This window comes from Anabrus simplex, chromosome 10 (genome assembly GCF_040414725.1).
Source record: "Anabrus simplex isolate iqAnaSimp1 chromosome 10, ASM4041472v1, whole genome shotgun sequence".
Lineage (NCBI taxonomy): Eukaryota > Metazoa > Arthropoda > Insecta > Orthoptera > Tettigoniidae > Anabrus > Anabrus simplex.
The window spans coordinates 122,666,565-122,689,406 of record NC_090274.1 but is presented as its reverse complement, the minus strand read 5'-3'; the positions used below and the strand labels follow the sequence as shown (position 1 = coordinate 122,689,406).

At 40.5% G+C, this 22,842-nt stretch overlaps 1 protein-coding gene across 3 annotated transcripts in view; it reads left to right on the top strand.

The window, feature by feature from the left end:
- Positions 1–3,409: 3,409 nt before the first annotated feature.
- The window catches only part of LOC136881893 (zinc finger protein 83-like), an 82,064-nt gene continuing 62,631 nt past the window's right edge, over positions 3,410–22,842 (top strand). For all 3 annotated transcript variants that reach the window (XM_068229460.1, XM_068229459.1, XM_068229455.1), the window contains exon 1: positions 3,410–3,537. The gene's annotated coding sequence lies outside the window, so the exon portion shown is untranslated. The remainder of the gene's footprint in view (positions 3,538–22,842) is intronic.

Genomic DNA, 22,842 nt, shown 5'->3' with positions numbered 1-22,842 from the left:
GTCCGACCATATCACGTTACGCCATTGTTCCAGTGTCCATCACTGGTGACTGGCGACAAATGGGCGTCGTTGTGCCCGGACGTTGGGTTAACAGTGGCACCCGTATGCGGCGCCGGCTCCCATACCCCACAGAACGCATGTTCCTACGGATTGTCCACTGGGAGACGTGTCTAGCACGGCCTGTGTTGAACTGAGCCGTCATTTGTTGCACGGTTTCCCGTCTGTCACTATTGACAATCCGTGTCAGATGTTGCCCGTCACGATCATCGAGGATTGCTGGACGGCCGGTCGTTCGTCTGTTGTGGACGGTGACACCCACATTCAACCATTCACGATGCATCCTGGACACGGTTGATCGTATGAAACCAAATTCCCGCACCACTTCCGAAATCGCACTTCGCATCCGTCGGGCACCTACCACCATACCCCGTTCGAACGGTGTCAGCTCACGACGACGTTCCATGTTACACCTGTCACATGCATATCCACTGCTCACAAGGTCTCCTATACAACTGCCCCTGGCACAGGGGGCGTGTGGTGCGCAGACAACACACCTGCGCATCAGTGCTCCGCTATCACATGACATTTGCTCAGTCAGTGTACAGTATATTTAAAGCATATTTTCTTTTTCTGTGGGATTGTAAATCTATTTGGCTAATGCCAGGTAAGTCGAATAATTGTGATATGTTCGGATAATGCATTTTATAACATAGTTTGTGTGAAATGGTGAACACATCAAGTTTTTAATTACGTTCCTATTTCGTCCCATGCATACGTACAGAATTTGATTGGGATGTCTAAGAAGGAAGAAAAATCTGCAAGAACAGCTCCTAAAAGGACAAGAGTTTCACAATTAATTGGGGGTAAGTGTTTATTTAAATTAAATTTTGTTCCTATGATAAGATTCTGACAGTGGGAATCAGTTGACATTGAAAATATTTCGTTGTGAACCTAACCTAACCTAAACACGTCTTGTCTCGACGTCAATACGATTTACAGACCCAGCCTTCGTGTATTGACATACTGCATACGTGTATGTAATATATTTGCTCATATGTATTAACTTAACGTGGTTTCGTTTCAGATTTCTATTCTGTTTACCAAGTAATATCTGCCACCTGGGTGACTCTCCTAAAGGTAGGTAGGTAGGTAGGTAGGTAGGTAGGTAGGTAGGTAGGTAGGTAGGTAGGTAGGTAGGTAGGTAGGTAGGTAGGTAGGTAGGTAGGTAGGTAGGTAGGTAGGTAGGTAGGTAGGTAGGTAGGTAGGTAGGTAGGTAGGTAGGTAGGTAGGTAGGTAGGTAGGTAGGTAGGTAGGTAGGTAGGTAGGTAGGTAGGTAGGTAGGTAGGTAGGTAGGTAGGTAGGTAGGTAGGTAGGTAGGTAGGTAGGTAGGTAGGTAGGTAGGTAGGTAGGTAGGTAGGTAGGTAGGTAGGTAGGTAGGTAGGTAGGTAGGTAGGTAGGTAGGTAGGTAGGTAGGTAGGTAGGTAGGTAGGTAGGTAGGTAGGTAGGTAGGTAGGTAGGTAGGTAGGTAGGTAGGTAGGTAGGTAGGTAGGTAGGTAGGTAGGTAGGTAGGTAGGTAGGTAGGTAGGTAGGTAGGTAGGTAGGTAGGTAGGTAGGTAGGTAGGTAGGTAGGTAGGTAGGTAGGTAGGTAGGTAGGTAGGTAGGTAGGTAGGTAGGTAGGTAGGTAGGTAGGTAGGTAGGTAGGTAGGTAGGTAGGTAGGTAGGTAGGTAGGTAGGTAGGTAGGTAGGTAGGTAGGTAGGTAGGTAGGTAGGTAGGTAGGTAGGTAGGTAGGTAGGTAGGTAGGTAGGTAGGTAGGTAGGTAGGTAGGTAGGTAGGTAGGTAGGTAGGTAGGTAGGTAGGTAGGTAGGTAGGTAGGTAGGTAGGTAGGTAGGTAGGTAGGTAGGTAGGTAGGTAGGTAGGTAGGTAGGTAGGTAGGTAGGTAGGTAGGTAGGTAGGTAGGTAGGTAGGTAGGTAGGTAGGTAGGTAGGTAGGTAGGTAGGTAGGTAGGTAGGTAGGTAGGTAGGTAGGTAGGTAGGTAGGTAGGTAGGTAGGTAGGTAGGTAGGTAGGTAGGTAGGTAGGTAGGTAGGTAGGTAGGTAGGTAGGTAGGTAGGTAGGTAGGTAGGTAGGTAGGTAGGTAGGTAGGTAGGTAGGTAGGTAGGTAGGTAGGTAGGTAGGTAGGTAGGTAGGTAGGTAGGTAGGTAGGTAGGTAGGTAGGTAGGTAGGTAGGTAGGTAGGTAGGTAGGTAGGTAGGTAGGTAGGTAGGTAGGTAGGTAGGTAGGTAGGTAGGTAGGTAGGTAGGTAGGTAGGTAGGTAGGTAGGTGCATTTTATCTTAGAACTTGAGTCTGCAGTTAGGGCAGTGGCAGATTCCCTGACGTTTTCACTGCGTTCCATTAGTGGTTCTTGAATTTGACTTCTCCACTCTTAAGGGGTCTGTTGGTTATGAAAAAAGACGTGTAGTTATTCACTTTAGGGCAACGATTAACTTTAGAGATGCACTTCAATTGAACCAGTGTATGTTCATGTAATATTACTGGATATTGGTATCAGCAAATTACTTGTATTCTAGGTCTATTTATTAGGTTCATTCTGTATTGACATTATCCACCTGAACCAGTGTATATCTGACTGTTGCACACCTTCTGAGCTTCCTATTTCTTAGTGCTTGATATAGTGTTCGTAGCATTTACATTTCTTCTAAAGTACTAAGCATGAGTGGTTATAGTAATATCATTAATACAAGTGATCATGGACTTATAGTTTACAGGTGCTGATTTGATATTTGCCACAAATTTGAAGAGAAGTCAAGATTATCGTGATGCTAAGAACAGTGAGAAATACATGATAAATTTTAGCATAGAGTAGTGTAAGTAGCAATTCATTAACTTCATTCACTTCATCCTCAGGTGACTGTTGCATTGTAATTGCTTTCACTTCAAATAAGACATCTTTTTCAATCATTCAACAGAAATAACAATTTGTGTTTGTTAATATCCCTGAAGAAGGTGGTTTCATATTTTTTCATGCTAAAACTCAAAATGTTTACAGGTGCTGATTTGATATTTGCCACAAATTTGAAGAGAAGTCAAGATTATCATGATGCTAAGAACAGTGAGAAATACATGATAAATTTTAGCATAGAGTAGTGTAAGTAGCAATTCATTAACTTCATTCACTTCATCCTCAGGTGACTGTTGCATTGTAATTGCTTTCACTTCAAATAAGACATCTTTTTCAATCATTCAACAGAAATAACAATTTGTGTTTGTTAATATCCCTGAAGAAGGTGGTTTCATATTTTTTCATGCTAAAACTCAAAATGTTTACAGGTGCTGATTTGATATTTGCCACAAATTTGAAGAGAAGTCAAGATTATCATGATGCTAAGAACAGTGGTAAATCTCAGATGTGGGTGGAAACACAATTAATCGTAGGATTAAGAAATATAGGACCGTGTGCATTGTGATAGATAATGTAGCATATCTCTGTAAGCTTTTGGAGCATCAACTGACAATGAAATGGAGGAAGGATCAATTAGTGGTAATTATAATAGACTGAATATTTTCTGCTACTGAATTATATTTAATGGTGTTACAGAATTTTATTTTTACTTTTCCTTTAATTTACAATTATGGGTGAGGCACAATTGGGGTGGCTCCACCACAAAACTCAACAAAAGATGACCTGCAAAGGATGTGTCATATGAATCAAAGTCACATAATGAGGTACAGTAGCATCTAAACATAACTTTAAGTAGGCTAATTTTGTTTCATGTATGCATAACAATATTTCTCTTTCTTTAACCATGTATATTGTTCATGAAATTCTGCGCAATGAAGGCCATACTGTGAATGAGAGGAGGACGAACAAGTTGAGGAGTTAGCTGTACCGTTGTAAGAGCTATTTCATGAGATTGAGGGTTTTCCAACTTTGCTGGAAATTAATACATTTCTAATTGCCCTGTCCTTTCGGATATAACAGCGTTACATTTGAGAATTGTAGGGAAATGTTACCTTTTTTGGTAAACACAGCTATTTTATGCTGGTACCCCAGTCAAAGTGTACAGTACGTGCACCGTTTAGTGATACATTCACACCCTAGTGCTGAATCGGTCGACCTCGGTTATCATCGAGATTCGTATTGGCAACCTTTGAAACACAAACTATGAATCGCTTATGATCGCTGTGCGACATCTGGCGTACGCTTTACGTACTAGTACTGCTGTTGTTTGCACAGCAAAGCCAAACTATAGAATTCATGCTAGGAACAAGATTGGCATCGAGAAATGTTTTATAATGTTGTATGTGTGACACAGTTGTTGGCGTAAGATAATAAATGTTTAGAAAATTCATATTGATCGTTCATACTATCGATTCTATTCAGATTTCGTTTCCATTCAGTTGGCAGTATAACGGGAACCGGGAGAGCTCTCTCCTTACTCTTCACTCCGTACAAAGTAATATCGCTAAAAGGTGCGCGGACTATACTACGCCTGGTTCTTATTAAGTGTTATGGTACAGTTACAATAAAAATTAACTTTGTTCCTTTCAGAATAATATTAAATCATGTTTCGTCCTCATTGGAGAAAATCTTCAGCCATCAAAGTTCAAAGAAAAGGAAAAAGAACCGGTCGAGTTGCCCCTGCGGTTAGGAGCACGCAGCTGTGAGCTCGCATCTGGGAGATGATGTAGGTTCGAACCCCACTGTCGGCAGCCCTGAAGATGGTTTTCCGTGGTTTCCCATTTTCACACCAGGCAAATGCTGGGGCTGTAACTTGATTAAGGCCATGGACGCTTCCTTCCGATTCGTAGGCCTTTCCCGTCCCATCGTCGCCATAAAGCAAAATAGGAATAAAAGAAAAGAGAACAAGGTATATTTAAACTTTATCTCTTTCTTTTATTCCTATTTTGCTTTATGGCGACGATGGGACGGGAAAGGCCTTACCGAATCATTACGCATGCATCTAGTTTTTTGTAGCATTTCCCTGGTATGAAAATGGGAAACCACTGAAAGCCACTTTCAGGGCTGCCGACATTGGGTTTCAAACCCACTATCTGGCAGATAGTGGATACTGGCCGTACTTAAGCAACTGCAGCTATCGAGCTCGGTGCGTCTAGAATGGTGGTGCTTGGATCACCCGAAAGATAAATTTACAACTACACAGTCAATACCGTGTAACTAATCTGTTCCTTACCAACCTCTGTGCTCTTCTCGAATCGAATCACTACTGATCTTCGTTTAGGGCAGTCACCCTGGTGGCAGATTCCCTATCTGTAGTACAATTGCACTCTTTTTTTTCAGTAGTCTCCCATGATGCACCCTGTCAAATGCCTTAGGCAGGTCAATCGCAATACAATCCATTTGACCTCCTGAATCCAAGATATCTGCTATATCTTGCTGGAATCCTACAAGTTGAGCTTCAGTGGAATAACCTTTCCTAAACCCGAACTGCCTTCTATCGAACCAGTTATACAAACATATCTGTTATAATCAGAAAGAATGCCTTCCCAAAGCTTACATGCAACACATATCAAACTTACTGGCCTGAAATTTTCAGCTTTATGTCTATCACCCTTTCCTTTATACACAAGTGCTACTATAACAACTCTCCATTCATTTGGTATAGCTCCTTCAAGCAAACAATGATCAAATAAGTATTACAGATATGGTACTATACCGCAACCCACTGTCTTTAGTATATCTCCCAAAACCTTATCATTTCCAGCTGTTTTTCTAGTTTTCAACATTTGTAAATATCATTGTTATCATAGGTAAATGTTATACTTCTTTAGTATTAGTCACCTCCTCTAAACCAATCCAGTCTATTCAAATAACACCATTATAAAAACATACAGCATACATAACGCACATTTTACATGTATAAAAATGCATTGTGGTATTAAATTGATATCTGTCGTTAATGGACTATAGTTGAAAATTCTTAATATTGTATGTAGTAACACATAAAGTATAGGTTAGTGTTTGTTAAATACAGTACAATTATCAATCAATTACCTGAAAATAAGTCATAAAATATATGTTCAACACTTTTGCTGAAGGCTGTGGCTCCTATTAGATTGGGCTAATTTCGAGGGGGAACATTTCTTTGAAGTTTTGAAAGCTGAATGTTGGGCTTGGTTTCATAAAGACGTTAAAAATGACGGAGTATCATCGTTAGTCCAGCATCAGCCTGGTTAGCCTGTGTGCCACCTTGAGTTGAACTGCATGGTGAAAGAAAGATGTACCATGTGCGTTTATCATGATTTAATGCCGTTCTGAAAGGTTAATTTGATTTCCTATCATCTGCATGAACCATGACTTGCCGATACATTTCAGCAGTATCTGCAGTGAAGGCATTCTAAAACTTAGAATGACAGAGTAAAGATCCAACCATTAATATATCATTCTATGAAATATTGTTAGTTATTTTAGCAGATGTAACAAATACAACCCTCGTTTTTGTAAGTGAGCTACTAAGCTTAAAAACTGGATTATGGGGTAGATAATAGCTTCCACCTTCATTCCCTGACCTTAACCATTTGCCCCATGGCCTCTTACTCATGAAGAGAGTTAGTACTCGTGCTTAAGTGAGGGCTATGTACCGAAACCCAGTTCTAGTTGAGTTAGTCTTGATATAGCAAGTTTGAAGGAGTTTCCCAAAACCTCAGGTTTCTGCTTGAGGGGTAAGCGAAGTATAAATCTACTGTAGCATCCCTAGTGGTATTCTCTGTAAAGTGCCTTTCTGTGGCTCTCTCTTTTCTTGTCATGACTACAGAACTCTGTAGCTGGGTATCTAACCTATCCTGTGGCTTCAAGAAACATGTGATTTGAGTAAGACATTTCTCTTACCTCTGGTACTAGTGTCCAGCAATAATCCATCCTAGTTCAGTGTCTTTAAGAATCGGACAATCTGGTGATCGAGTTCTGTGACGAAGTTTCAATAATGAAAATAAATGTTGTGTGCCTATTAACAACTCACTGCGGGAAGAACTTGGGGTCAGCAAGTTCCAATGCTCGTGCTGAATATAGAGCTAACCACTCTACCCCACCAAGTGCCAAAGCCTTTACCTTTCACCCTTCCAATGGCCTTCATAGCTTTACTTACTCCATGGCTCTACGGTCCTTTAAGGACCTTGGCCTCCTTGACCACAGCTCTCCAGTCGTCCCGATCTTCAGCATGCCTACGCCACTGCCTGAATCCAACGGTCCTCAGATCAGACTCCACATCCTCCATCCATCTCATCCAGGGATGACCTCTCCTTCTGCCTCGAGGGTGCCCTGTCAGTGCCTTCCGTGTAAGTCTTCCCTCCTCCATCCGCTGCACATGCCCCAGCCATCCAGTTTATTCTCATTTTGACTGAAGTCACCAAATCCAACTCCTTATACAATAATATAGTTTCTTCATTTGTCCTGATTCTGTATAAATCTCCCTCCTTCACGGGTCCAAATATCTTCCACAGTAATTTCCTTTCCCACACATTTAATCTCACGTCTGTGGCCTCAGTCAATACCCATGCCTCACTCCCATACATAAGTACGGGTTTAATTGGTTTTTTTTGTAGAGAGTCAGTTTTAAAATGTTTACTTCCCAGAAGAGGGTACAGTGTTATGTAGGATCTGTGGGCAGACTTAATACGATGTACAATATCTGTCTCAACTGATGTTATTACTGTGCCTAGACATACTGCTTCCAAGGTGTAATCATCCACTTGGAGTTTTTCGGTGTTCCATCCACTTCTATTCATTACCATATAGGCTATTTAGATTTAGCCTTACTTATCTCTAAACCCAAAGATCTAGCCGCATCTTTCAGCTCCCTTAAGGCAGTTGTAAGTGCCTCGTTACTCCTAGCAATTATCACCACACCATCTGCATAAGCCAAAACTTGGATCAGTCTGTTATAAATATTACCACCCGGATTAGTAGTTATTGATCTTGCAGCTTTCTCCAGCACTATATTAAATAATACCGGTGATAAGGGATCTCCTTGCCTTAGGCCTTCATCGGTTCTGAAAGATCTTTACACACTTCCCTGTACTTTTACCTGACTTCTGCTGTTCTCCAGGTCCATCTTAGTCAATTTTATTAACTTCTGTGGGAATTTAAAATACTTCATTGTTTCCAATAATATCGATCTCTTTACTTTGTCACAGGCTTGTTTAAAAAATATAAAAATATGTCCTAGTCGAACGTTGTATTTGTATATCTTTTCCAGCGTCATTCCGTGGCGAAAATATGGTCCGTCATCGATCTTCGAGGTCTGAAACGAGCTTGGTACTCCCCTATGATTCTTTCTCCTCTACTACCAACTCTATTTGTTATGGCGGTAGAGAGGATTTCGTACTCTATACTCAGTAAAGATATACCTCGATTTATTTATTTATTTATTTATTTGTTTGTTTGTTTGTTTGTTTGTTTGTTTGCTTATTTATTTATTTATTTATTTATGTATTTATTTATTTATTTATTTATTTATTTATTTATTTATTTATTTATTTATTTATTTATTTATTTATTTATTTATTTATTTATTTATTTATTTATTTATTTATTTATTTATTTATTTATTTATTTATTTATTTATTTATTTATTTATTTATTTATTTATTTATTTATTTATTTATTTATTTATTTATTTATTTATTTATTTATTTATTTATTTATTTATTTATTTATTTATTTATTTATTTATTTATTTATTTATTTATTTATTTATTTATTTATTTATTTATTTATTTATTTATTTATTTATTTATTTATTTATTTATTTATTTATTTATTTATTTATTTATTTATTTATTTATTTATTTATTTATTTATTTATCGTATGGCCCATACAATCAAGTTGAGTTCAAATATAAATTATATACATATTTACACAACAAGAAAACAATGAACAAGGAAAGGCTCCCTACAACTGAATGTCAAGATCACTGATCCACTGTATTGCTTCTGGAGTTGCCTTCAGAAAATCCACTTTGCTGCCTGTGTATGCCCGCGTTTCACACTCTCTCACAATATGATGTATGGTTTGTCGTGCAACTCCACAGTCACACGCGGGTGTCAGCAACTTGTTCCATTTAAACAGCATGTCTCTGCATCTGCCATGGCCTGCTCTTATTCTGTTCAGAGCAGACCATGTTTTGCGTGGTAGTTGGAATCCACTTGGAAGTTTGGCATTCGAGAACATACTGTGCAGGTGCGTCTCCGTTGCTGCTTCCCATCGTCTTTTCCACTCTGTACTTGGGTTGAGCCTCTAGCAACCATGTCTAAGGCGTTGCGTAAAGTTGGATGGCGTGAACGTAATCTGTTTTGTTTGATAGTTCGTAGATCTTCATGTACAGGTAGATCGGGGTTCCTTAAGATTTTATTGAATTCCTTGATGAGAGCGGTGGATCTGCGTAAATCAGATGGCATTATTCCAGATAGAAGCGGGAGCCAATGAGTTGGTGTTGATCGAATTGTGCCAGTTATTATGCGCATAGTGGAATTCAATTCAGTATCAGTGAGTCTTGTGTGATGACTCTTCATCCATACTGGAGCACAGTACTCAGCACTTGAATATACCAAGCCTAAAGCTCAAGACCGTAAAACGCTTGTCGAAGAACCCCAGGTAGTTCCACAAAGCTTATGAATGATGATGTTACGTGTTTTCAGTTTCTGTACAGAGCCCGGTCTCTATACTCTTCCTCCTTCTTCTTATCCCTTAACAGCTCTACATTATAGACCTTGCTCTGCTCAGCTCTGTTCCTGGGTTCTAATTGCCAGTCTTTCTTGGAACTTTATCTTCTCTAGTATGTGATCTGACTCACTATCTGCACCACGTATGCTTTTCACATCCGTAATATTGGAGACATGTCTCACATCTATCAGCACAATGTCTATATGGTTCTTTGTCAGACCATCCGGTGATATCCATGTCTCTTTTTGGATCTCCTTATGGGAAAAACATGTGCTCTTAATCACTGCCTGCGTGGCTCCTTCTTATGTATAGGACATGTATTTGCTACTGTACAGTCCTCTGGCATTTTACCTGTTTCCCATACCTTTTTAATTATATTATGTATTCTCCTCACCAACACTTCTCCTCCAGTTTTACCATTTCTGCAGTCATGAGGTAATTTCCTTGGGGCTGTCAGAAAGTATTGTTTCGAAACGTTTGACCATCTTTCCAGAATTTGTTCTTTCCGAACAATCAGTCTATCAGTCTCATCCTTAAGCATATTCACTCTAGGTTGATATCCCCTCTTTACTTGTCCAACCCCTTGGAAGAATTTTCTACCTTGTTTATTTTCAAAATTCTTTTACACTTCATCTAATCTCTTCCTTTCTTCTGTTCTTTTCTTGTTCCTTATCAATGTATTTGCTATTCACAGTTTCTCTTTAAAAACTGCCATATAATTTTGAGTGGGTCTCTGTAGCATTCTTTGTCGGGCCAGATTTCTCTCTTCTAGGAACCTTACCCAATTCTTCGTCATACCATTTAATTCCATTCTGTTTCCTTCTCTCCCCACTTCCTGCGCTGTTGTATTTATTGCTAGCTTGGTTTCTTCCCACATTTTATTGATGTTCGCATTCCCGTTTCTGCCCATCTGAAGTTTTCTTTGTAGCCGGTCTCTATACTCTTCCTCCTTCTTCTCATCTCTTAACAGCTCTACATTATAGACCTTGCTCTACTCAGCTCTGTTCCTGGGTTCTAATTGCCAGTCTTTCTTGGAACTTGATCTTCACTAGTATGTGATCTGACTCACTATCTGCACCACGCATGCTTCTCACATCCGTAATATTGTCACACATCTATCAGCACATTGTCTATATGGTTCTTTGTCAGACCATCCTGTGATATCCATGTCTCTTTTTGGATCTCCTTATGGGGAAAACATGTGCTCTTAATCACCAGCTCCTTGCTAAAGGCAAAAATCAATCAAATTCCATCCGTTCTCATCGGATTCTTGGTGTTTACTGTGATATCCTGCCACTGGGTGGTTTTCTTCCTCTTTGCCTCTTTTGGCATTGTAATCCCCTAGGACAACTTAATATCATATTTGGACAACTTGTCATATACTTCTCACATTCCATGTTCCAGTATATACATATCGTTGCCATTTAGCACGCTTTAGTCATCGAAAGTTTTGGACCGTCTGGTTATCTCTATTTGGTTTCTGAACAATATGTAGTTCTGTAGCGGTGAAGTTGTTAGCCCCACGCACCAACCTGGAGGACCAGGGTATCACTCTTAGCCTGGATCATCACTTTAGACCTGTCCGGCTTGTGTGGCCCTACCAGGAGCATATGCTCCCGCCGGCGAAGCTCTAAGGATCATTTCAACACGCAAGCCTCCAAAATACACGGTCAAGGTGGTGACACCATCGGGAGGACGGAGATGGCTTTGCTTTTTAAACACTAGTACTCATTCATACCCTCTGCTTTGTAATTCAGCTCTTCATGTGTAAATTACTCTATATTTATTTTGTATTCCGTACCTTTGTTGTTGTTATTATTATTACTACATATCCCTTAAAATGTAAATTAACTATTATTTAATCTAGTAAATTATGCTTATTTCATGTATTTCATTGCATATTGATATTGCTATGACAGCATGGTTTCTGTATGATGTAGATACAGTATAAAAGTATTTCTTCCCAAATAGGTTTGTTATACACCCCCATGGATGAGGGACGCAGGTGAAGAATACACCCACGGTATCTCCTGTCGGTTGTAAGAGGTGACTAAAAGCGGCAACGAAGGGATGATTGTATTAGAACCTTGAAACTACTTGTGATTAGTACCATCACGTGGGGAACACCATGGGTCGCCTTTACTTGCGAGTAGTACCACTATGTTGGGTACACAATAGGTTTATGATTAGTAGCAACATAAGGTGAGTGTATAGGTTTTCCAGTACTCGTGATTAGTACCATTGTGAGAAACACCACGTGTTTGGGCGTTGCCTGTGATTAGTACCACTATATCAGCGGCACCGTGGGAGGAACACCATGGGAATACCGGCGCCCGTGATGAGTACACCTATGTGAGAAACACCACAAGTCTGCGTTACTTGTACAAAGTAGAATACTTGTGAGTATTACCATAATGTGTTGAACACTGTGAGTTTACACTATATCTTTTTAGTACCGCAACATGACAAATACCATGGTTCTACTTTACTAGCGATAAGTACCTTAATGAGGGGCCGTTGACCTGAATTTTGGACTCCTTTAGACAACACGCATCCTCAATTCAGGATTGTGCTTTAGAAGCACTCACTTAGTCAGTGATACTATTGCTTATGATAGTTCCTGAACTGGATCCATTGATTGTTTTAAATTCATGTCCATCCATTCATTCTTCATCATCATGTTTCTTTTCATTCTGGTCTTTGGATTTTGAACTTTTAAATTGTCATTACAATTCGTCTCATTTTGTTCCATTAGGGGCTGTTGAACTAGATGTTAGTCCCCTTTAAACAACAAGCATCATCATCATCATCATCATTAGTGTTCTGCCAAACGGCAGGCCTTCACATAGCAGCTCTCCACGCAATCCTGTCTCTTGCTGCCCCTTTTTTCCTCATACTTGTATTCTATATTTATACTGTCCAGCATCTGATATCTTCTCCTTCCCCTTTGTCTTTTTCCATTTACCGTTCCTTCTATAGCATCTATAAGCAAGCAATCTCTCTTCATCCAATGACCAATCAAATTGTGCTTTCTCTTCTTGATTACATTTAATATATTTCTCTCCTCCCAACTCTTCTCAAGACTTCTTCATTCTTTACTTTTTCTATCCATTGTATACTTTCCATTCTCCTCCAAATCCACATCTCAGATGCTTCCAGTCTTCTTTTATCAATGTCCAAGTCTCAGCTCCATACATTCTCTATCCATGCCCCCACAAAAAGTCTGCTCTTCTTATTAAATGCTTCCTTCGCAATCGCAGTACAAGTTTTCACCTCATGTCCTCTGTTATTACACTTCCCAAGTATTTGAAAGCATCCACCTGTTCTATTATTTCCTGCCCTAACTTTATAGTTGTCTTCACCTTTCTTGTTCTTATCACCATACATTTTGTCTTTTTCTTATTATTTGCCATTCCAAATTCTTCACAGACAGCATTTAGATCTGTTAGCATCGCCATCATAGTTCGTTCACTCTCTGCCTTTATGACCATGTCATCAGCAAATCTGATATATTCTATTCTCCTACCACCAACTTTCACTCCTCTTTTTCCATTCATCCATTTCTGGATAATCTCTTCCAAATACATGTTAAAAAGTATGGGGGAGAGACAGCAGCCTTGTCTTTCTCCCCTTCTAATTGTAGTTTCCTCTGTCATCTCATTCCCTATCTGCACTCTTATCTTCTGCTGTAGATACAGATTCTTGATCAGCCTTCTCTCCTTCCAGTCAATTCCGTTCCTGCTTAGAATGTCCATTAACTTTTTCCACTGTACTCTGTCAAAAGCTTTTTCCAGGTCAATGAGCATAGCATATATTTCTCTTCCGCTTTCAATGTATCTCTCTCCTGTTACGAGATCTTTTTTTCTCTTACCTGATGATATTTTCTCCACTCCGATTTTGTGCTCCTTATACTACGCGGCGATACGAACTATCTGCTTGTCAACATGTCTTACTACTGCTCAGACAGTAGCCTTTCCTTGCGCATCCACCGTGACGTCATCGGCCTCTAGTATGTTCTAGATAGCGCTCCCCTGCCATATACACTGACTGACAGTGACAATGCAACACCAAGGAGGAGTGGTTCGAAAGGGATGAAAGTTGGGGAAAATACAGAGTCGGCACGGACGAATAATTGATGTTTATTTCAAACCGATATGCAGGTTACACAATGCGCACGGCATCGACTCAGCAGGATGTAGGACCACCGCGAGCGGCGATGCACGCAGAAACACGTCGAGGTACAGAGTCAATAAGAGTGCGGATGGTGTCCTGAGGGATGGTTCTCCATTCTCTGTCAACCATTTGCCACAGTTGGTCGTCCGTACGAGGCTGGGGCAGAGTTTGCAAACGGCGTCCAATGAGATCCCACACGTGTTCGATTGGTGAGAGATCCGGAGAGTACGCTGGCCACGGAAGCATCTGTACACCTCGTAGAGCCTGTTGGGAGATGCGCGCAGTGTGTGGGCGGGCATTATCCTGCTGAAACAGAGCACTAGGCAGCCCCTGAAGGTACTGGAATGCTGCCGAATTTGACCTTTCTCCATGCCGACGCCACACTCGTCTGCGGTGACTATCACTGACAGAACAGAAGCGTGACTCATCGGAGAACACGACGTTCCGCCATTCCCTCATCCAAGTCGCTCTAGCCCGGCACCATGCCAGGCGTGCACGTCTATGCTGTGGAGTCAATGGTAGTCTTCTGAGCGGACGCCGGGAGTGCAGGCCTCCTTCAACCAATCGACGGGAAATTGTTCTGGTCGATATTGGAACAGCCAGGGTGTCTTGCACATGCTCAAGAATGGCGGTTGACGTGGCGTGCGGGGCTGCCACCGCTTGGCGGCGGATGCGCCGATCCTCGCGTGCTGACGTCACTCGGGCTGCGGCTGGACCCCTCGCACGTGCCACATGTCCCTGCGCCAACCATCTTCGCCACAGGCGCTGCACCGTGGACACATCCCTATGGGTATCGGCTGCGATTTGACGAAGCGACCAACCTGCCCTTCTCAGCCCGATCACCATACCCCTCGTAAAGTCATCTGTCTGCTGGAAATGCCTCCGTTGACGGTGGCCTGGCATTCTTAGCTATACACGTGTCCTGTGGCACACGACAACACGTTCTACAATGACTGTCGGCTGAGAAATCACGGTACGAAGTGGGCCATTCGCAAACGCCGTGTCCCATTTATCGTTCGCTACGTGCGCAGCACAGCGGCGCATTTCACATCATGAGCATACCTCAGTGACGTCAGTCTACCCTTCAATTGGCATAAAGTTCTGACCACTCCTTCTTGGTGTTGCATTTGCTCTGTCAGTCAGTGTATATACTCCCCGTTTACTTCTTTCGCCCATCAGCTGTGATTCAACTTTGTATTAGGCAGTGGGAGCTGGACCCCTGAACACGGCTAGACCGTGTCGATTTTAACTTACTTCGTGCATCAAAACTGACTGGTTGAGCAGATACCTTTTATTTCTATCTCATTTTCATAAAAGGCCTTATTTTCCTGGTTTGTGCTTTGCCACATGGTGTGGATTCGAACATTAATCCCTTCAGGACTTATCATAGCCTTGGCGCACTTAACCTTGCAATTAAGACATTATTATTTGGAATGTGGTGGCCAAAGTGCTCTGGACTGGCAATATAATAGTGCTTCCTGAACCTCACGTGTGGTGTGGTGAACTTTGTTTCGCGTCATTTCGTGCTGGGGACTCGGCAGCCTGATCCCTGCTCGATTTCCCATCCCTTTGTTGTTATTTCATTATTTTTCTTTTCCTGCTTTCCTTACCCCCCACTTTTCCCTTTCCCTTGTTAGTACAACTTAATCAGATTGTATGAGAAACACTGGTATATTTCTGGTCTGCTAAAACTGTTGTATGTCTCTTGTTTACATTTCGAACTTTCTGGTAATTGCCCCTTCCCAGTGCGTGTGCTAATGCTTTGCGGGACAAAATGTTATGCTACCTGTTCGCTCGTTAGTCCAAATGCATCCCTTGTTCCTTTACCTCTCCTGAAGCCATACTGTTCCTCAGAGATACAGTTGTCTAGCCTACCATGAAATCTTCTGTTCAGTACTCTCAGTAATACTTTGGCTGCATGTGTGATCAGACTGATGGTTGTAAAATCTTCATATCTCTTTGAATTATTTTTCTTTTCAATCGGTACCATTACTACTGAAAGAAAATCATCTGGCCATTCGCCGCTTTCATATATCTTATTACAGAGGAATGTTAGCTCTTTCACACCTTTATTTCCAAGACTTAAAAAGCTCTACCGGTAATCCATCAATTCCACTTGCTTTGCGAATCTTCATTTCTTTCAGAGCTTTTCCTACCTCCCCTTCCAGAATGCTGTATCCTTTTTCATCTTCTATTACTCTTGTCTCATCTTCTATTTCTATACCATTTGTTCTTTGATCACACTCTTATAGGCACTCGACATACTCTTTCCACCTTTCCCTTACTTCTTCAGGTTTATACACCAATGTGCCATCATTTCTTTCTATTTCCATACTGGTCTTGCTTTTCCTCCCTTCAAATACCAGTTTTGAAGCTAATTTATACATCATTTCATATTTCCCTTCCTTTTCTAGTTTCTCTATTTCCTCACATCTCTCTTTCATCCATGTCTTCCTTGCTTGATCTGTTTCTCTCCTTAATTCGTTGTTCAGTTTTCTGTACATTCGTTTCCCTTCCTCAGATCCTACATTCTTCCATTTCCTTCTTTCCTCCATCTTGCTCAGCATTGTATTTGTGACCCATTCTTTCCTTATTCTTGCAGATGTCCTTTTCCCAAATACTTCTTCTGCAGAATCCGTGAGGATTTCTCTCATCATCTTCCATGTCTCATTTGCACTTTCTTCAATAGAACCTCTATTCCATTTTGACATAAATATGTCTTCCAGCTCCTTATCTTTACCACATTCCTTTATAATTTCTAAGTCAAAATATTCTCTTGGTTTACCCTTTCTCACTTTTTTCAACCGCACTTGCATATCTCCCAGCACCAAGTTGTGGTCTGAATCTATATCTGCTCCGGGGTACGCTTTGCATTCTTTAGACAGTTTCTGTACCTGTTCTGTATCATAATATAATCAATTTGATACCACTCACCATTCAGCCTGGATGTCCATGTGTAACGCCGTCTCTTGTGATGTTCGAACAAGGTGTTCCGAATCACAAGTGAGTTTTCTTTGCAGAAATTAACCAACATTTCTCCCCTGTTTTTCCTGGTACCCAGTCCGAATTTTCCAACTACTTCTTTTCTTCCTTCACCAACCACAGCATGTAATGGGGGCATTACAATAATGCAGACATTTCCCTTCTCTTTTACCATAAGTTCTTCAATCTTTTCATAGTATTCTTCTACTTCCTCGTCCTTGTGTTGGCTTGTTGGCATGTAAACTTGTATTAGAACTGCATCCTCCTCGTCACCCTTTAATCTAATTATCATCAATCTATCATCTATAAGTTATAATCCACCTTTAATATTTTGTTCTTCAGCCGATTTCCTATCATAATTGCCACGCCATTACTACCACCTGTTTCATTTCCTGAATAAAACAACCTGTAGTCTCCACTTTCTACCTCACCACAGCTTCTCCATCTTACTTCACACATTCCTAAGGCGTCCAGTCGATTTTTCTTCATATCCTGTTTCGCATTTTCCATCTTGCCACCTTTTAGCAGTGTTAGAACATTCTATGTTCCAATCCTTATCTTCTCTTCCTTCTACCTACAGTAACCTGCTTTGATCTTCCTTTCTCATCTTCCTTCAATTTATCTTTCGTTTGTCCCATTGTCTCGTAGATCCGATTGAGGTGAAGTTTTACTTCTTGAATCATTTACACAACGAGCTATACCATGTGTTTCCTGGGAGTTATAATGTGGTAGTATCCCGTTACTTTCCACATAGGCAAGAAGCTGCCCAACCTAATGTGACCGAAGATGTTCACGTCCATTGCAATGGCGCCAACAAGTGCAGATTCCACTTCCTAGGCAACGCTGGTGAGAGCATGCAGAGTGCCCGTCTTTGTCATTGTTTCCATGGCATTGATGGCAAATAAAACAAAATGGGTGGCACTTAGGGCAAATGCAAATACAGTAAATAAATACATCGAGTGTCCCTCTTAGTAGTGTATTCTATGGAATGGAAACAAAACAAGATGACTAACGCCTACGGCATAAAAGGCACATAGACTTATGTTATAAACCAATATAAATAGATCACAAATTCAGCAGACATCAACACACACTCAATATATGCCACAGTGTCACAAACACTACCAGGAAGCCGCTAACTAAGCACAGTTCCCCTCATAAATGGATATATGATGCACTAACATCACACACGATCCTGCGTTTGGCAGCCATCTTAACAGACTAGGGAAGTATATTTTATTAAGATACATAATGTTCTTACATATATGTATAATTGAATGGCCATTTCTTGTAGTGGCATAGCTGTAGAGTAGAATGTATTGTTTCTTTCATAATGAAGTGACGTAAATTTAAACAACTTGAGTGACCTAATGCGACTATCATTTAGTGCCCGGTTACTTGTGATTACGGTTATGTCCGAGGTTATAATATTAAGATCATCTATTATACGTAAGATTTAGCTTATAAATACGTGTCTTACCGCGAGTTACTCGGAATTTTCTTCACGTTTACGGTGAATGGAGGAATGCAGTGTCTTCATTAGTGAACCATAATTGTATTGCACGAATACTTCGTGAGGTGACTTTATTTTAGTATTTATTTGTAGAAGGTCTTATGCATGATAATACAATACGTGTTGATTGCGTAATGGCGAATGTTTCGTGGAATTAGTGTTGCGTTTATTGCGATACATTGGTGATGATAAAAGAGATTCTTTGGGAATGCTTGTGAATTCTCTTGGGTAATTAAGTGTGAATATGTATGATGTGCTTGAATATGGTGAATAATAAGGACAGGGTCGTCCATGAAGTGTTTTATGATGAATTAATGTTGTTATGGTAAGTGGTTCGTTGAAAAATAGATAATAGGAGTGTGATAAATAATTATTGAGATTTAGCGATGGATTTAAACGCTCGTCATACAATTAAGAACCCAAAATAGGCAAGCAATTGTGTCGTTGTTATTTTTGCGGTATAAGATGTCCGAAGGTCGAGAGTAGGGTTGTCATATGATCTTCAAAACACTGTTTCTCGACGAGATACGATGCAGATACCATTTAATTTGAGGAAATGGTCACTAATTAGACGTCTTCAACATTTAATAAGCATATATGTGTGAAGTGGAAGGTCGGATTTATTGAATTATTGTCACCTGGTAGTGGATTGTATTCTTGCGTAGTTGCTTATAGTATGTTTCCTGTAGATAGTGCGCCTTCAAGAGTTTCTTTCAGCAGGGCAGTGCCGATGGAAGCAGTTACTGTTAATCATTCTTTTGGATCATTAATGATTTTGTAGCGGCTAGATATTGTGTTCTATTTAGGTGGCTGATGCGGATTCCTGGGACATGCTGTTGTTGATTGAGTTATGTCGTTATGAGATTCAATTATTATGTGGTTTTTTTTTACACTGTGTGCACTTTATGGATACTTATATTGAAACTTGTCACCATTAGAGAACTCAAGTTGGTTAGCAATTAGGTAATTTCTGAGATAATGGATAAAATGTAGGGTATTTTAAGATGAAATCTTGGATAAGTGAAGATAAAAGCAAGTGTAGTATTTAAAAAATTTTTGAATGAAATTTTATTCGATCCTATTATTTATTGCGCGCGGAAAATTAATGATAAATAATGATGATTTGCCTTCAGCAAGTTCTATATTCGTTTCCATCAAATTAGTATTTTCAATCAAGATTTAAATAATGATGGTTTTTAAGTATTTAGCCAACAGAGACTTTCTTTCGTCCATCTAGCTATTATCTAATCATCATACAATGTATCATTATTGTATTAAGTTAGGTTTTGATTTCATTAAATTGGCAAAAGGTCCTTCCAAGAAACTAACATTCGTTTTTCTTATTTTAATGAGATATATTTAGCCTTGCGTAGTTTATTGAATACTATTATTACTATGATCATGAACGTCTTGCGTCAAATGCTAGTCAAACTGCATAAACAGTAGTTGAATGTCCATGCCCTGGGTGGAGAATTATGCGTCACGACTGACTTTAGCCGAGGCTTATCACAAAAACCTACGAACCTTCTATATCCCCGGGCAATGGACGGGTGTAATGTATATATTTACAGAACACATAAGGAAGAAATGAAAACAGAAGTGTGTTTGTACATTTGAAATGACCAATGGAAGTATAACTTTCACTTACCAAATTCACAGAACAAGATACATAAGATGTCTGCGAATTTCACTAGCTGACGAGTGAAATACATCCACCATTCCGTTGATTTCATTCAGGGAACTTAGGGCCTGCATAAACCAAGAGTCCCTGTGTGATTCCGTTCTGCACCTGGGTAAGTGAGGGGTGACAGCCTGTCGGGTGTTGCGGGAACATGAATTGGTAGCAACTGGAGTAAATTGCGACAGTCAAGGAAATTACTGGTACATTTGTGTATGAATCGTGCGTTCACATACCTGCACTTAGTTCTAAGAGACTCAATACACATTTTTGTCGATGACAGCGTGATACACAAATACTTTTACGGATCCATTTTGAGAATCTGATCTGTACTCGCTCTAAGGCATTAACTAAGTATTGTTGTGAGGGCATCCACACTTCAGCGCAGTACTCGAGACTAGGTCGTATAAGCGAGAAATACAGGGTTTTCAAAGGGACAACATTTAAAACTCCTGCAATTCCTTTTGAGGAAGCTTAACATTTTAAATGCCTTGTTAACGGCATTTAACACATGCGCATTGACATATGGATCATTTTGATCGCTAAAAATAATAGCAATATCGTTAATTTTATTAACACGCTTCACTTCTTGATCTTTTATATGATAATTGAACACATTGACTTGCGATTTTCTGGTCAAGGATATCGCAGTGCACTTTGAAATATTTAGTGTTAAATGCCACTTTTTGCACCAATCACTAATATTATTTATATCAGACTGTAACAATGCACAGTCACACATCTTTTTAATTACCCTGTAAAGTTTAAGGTCATCAGTATAGAGCAGGTAGCTGCTGGAATGGATTTGTGATGGCAGATCATTAACAGATAGAAGGAAACTCTAAGGGCCCAGGAGTGAACCTTACGGAACGCCATACATGCGCTGATAATGACGAGAAATGATACCCTCGTATTTTACTGAATACTTCCTGTCGTAAAGATAGCACTTAAACTATTCAAGCAAGCTTCCATGAATGCCATATCCTGACAACTTAGTCAGAAGAGCATTATGCTTCACAGAGTCGAAAGCCTTTGAAAAGTCCATGTACAAGGCATCAACCTGCTTGCAATTGTCCAGAGCTCTAGATATGAAGTGGGAGTACGCAGCAAGATTGGTGGTAGTTGAGCGTTTCTGGACAAACCGTGCTGGTAATATTAGTTAAACTGCTGACTGCACTGTACAAGGCTTTGTACTTGACTTTCCGCTACTTTGGAAATGAGTGAATGAAGAACTACTGTTCTGTAATTGACAAATACAGGTCTGTCACCTTTCTTAAGGACTGGAATAACATATCCTTTCTTCCATTCGGACAGGTAATTGCCTGTACGAAGAGACCAGTTGATTATCGTGACTAGTGGGGTTGCCAGCTCCTCAGCACACTTATGTAACACAATTCGTGGAATGTGATCTGGACCACATGGCTTCTCGTATGTATCGACTTCAAGATGTTGCAGAGTTCCGATGCCGAAGTTACCACTGATGATAAGTTAATTTCCCCGAATTGTTCGGTGTGAGAATTACAGGGAAAACTGGCAGGATGGAATGTTTTGAAAGTGTGAGCAAAATTATCCAGAATTTATTTCAGTGAGCTAATTTCCTTGTCTCCATTAATCATCATAGAGAGTAGCCGCCTAGATTTTGATTTGCAATTGATAAATTTCAAAATCTTTGAGGATGTCTGATAATACACCCCTCAACAGACCCGACATAATCCCTATACTTTCTCCCCTGCGTTTCTTTGTATTCCCTTCTTAGCGCCGGGAATTCGATATAATCTGGGAGAAGTGAAGACTTTGCAGCTTGTTTCCTTGCTCTTTCCTTTGCCCGCATTTTGTCTGTAAGTTCGGAATTATACCAAGAGGGAAGATGCCTAGTCTTCATTATGCGGGAATGTACGGCGTCCTGAAGAGCGCTGTGCAGTATGTCATAAAACAAGTCAACTGCGGCATCAAGAGATGGACAGGATTCGAGCAAGTTCCACGGACAGCGCGATAAGATATTTCGTAGATGAGAAAAGTCTGCTTTTGTCCATACGAATAATGCTTTTGTAGTCTGCGGTAAACGAGGAAGACGGGAAATATGAAGTCTGAGTTCAAGCGCGGAATGATCTGATTGTACTAATTGTTTTGTAGCTTCACACAGGGGATTATTAATGACTTTTTCAGACACGAAAGCCAGGTCCAATAAGTTATTTACTTGTGTTGAAAAACTGCAAACTTGTCATTTTGTTTTGCTACGCGATTGATTCGAGCTACAGTTTCTCGAAAGTCTGTCAGCCGTACTTTCACCTCGTCCGTGGGCAGGTAACAGCAGACTATGTAAAGCGCTCGCCCAGGGGAAGGGGTTGGCTTTCACAACAACACACTCCCAGTTTCCCGCTAGGTCGGATCGTTGCACTGGCCCGTAAGCAGAGTTCACCTCTATTAAAACCCAACCTCTCTTGCTCCCACTAGTAATGATATTTTGCTTATCTTGGCGGAAAGTAACATAATTGTGGTGCAGTACTTCACTATTGTCGATTGAAGAGTCGAGCAGTCGTAATGCATGTCACTCAGAGCGACGTTAAAGTCCACGAGTGATTTGTTAAGACGACAGACATTCTGGTAGTAGATGTTAAGGCTGGTATTTACCTCACGACAGACATTCTGGTGGTAGATGCTAAGGCTGGTATTTACCTCGCTACAGACATTCTGGTAGTAGATGCTAAGGCTGGTATTTACCTCACTACAGACATTCTGGTAGAAGATGCTAAGGCTGGTATTTACCTCACTACAGACATTCTGGTAGTAGATGCTAAGGCTGGTATTTACCTCACT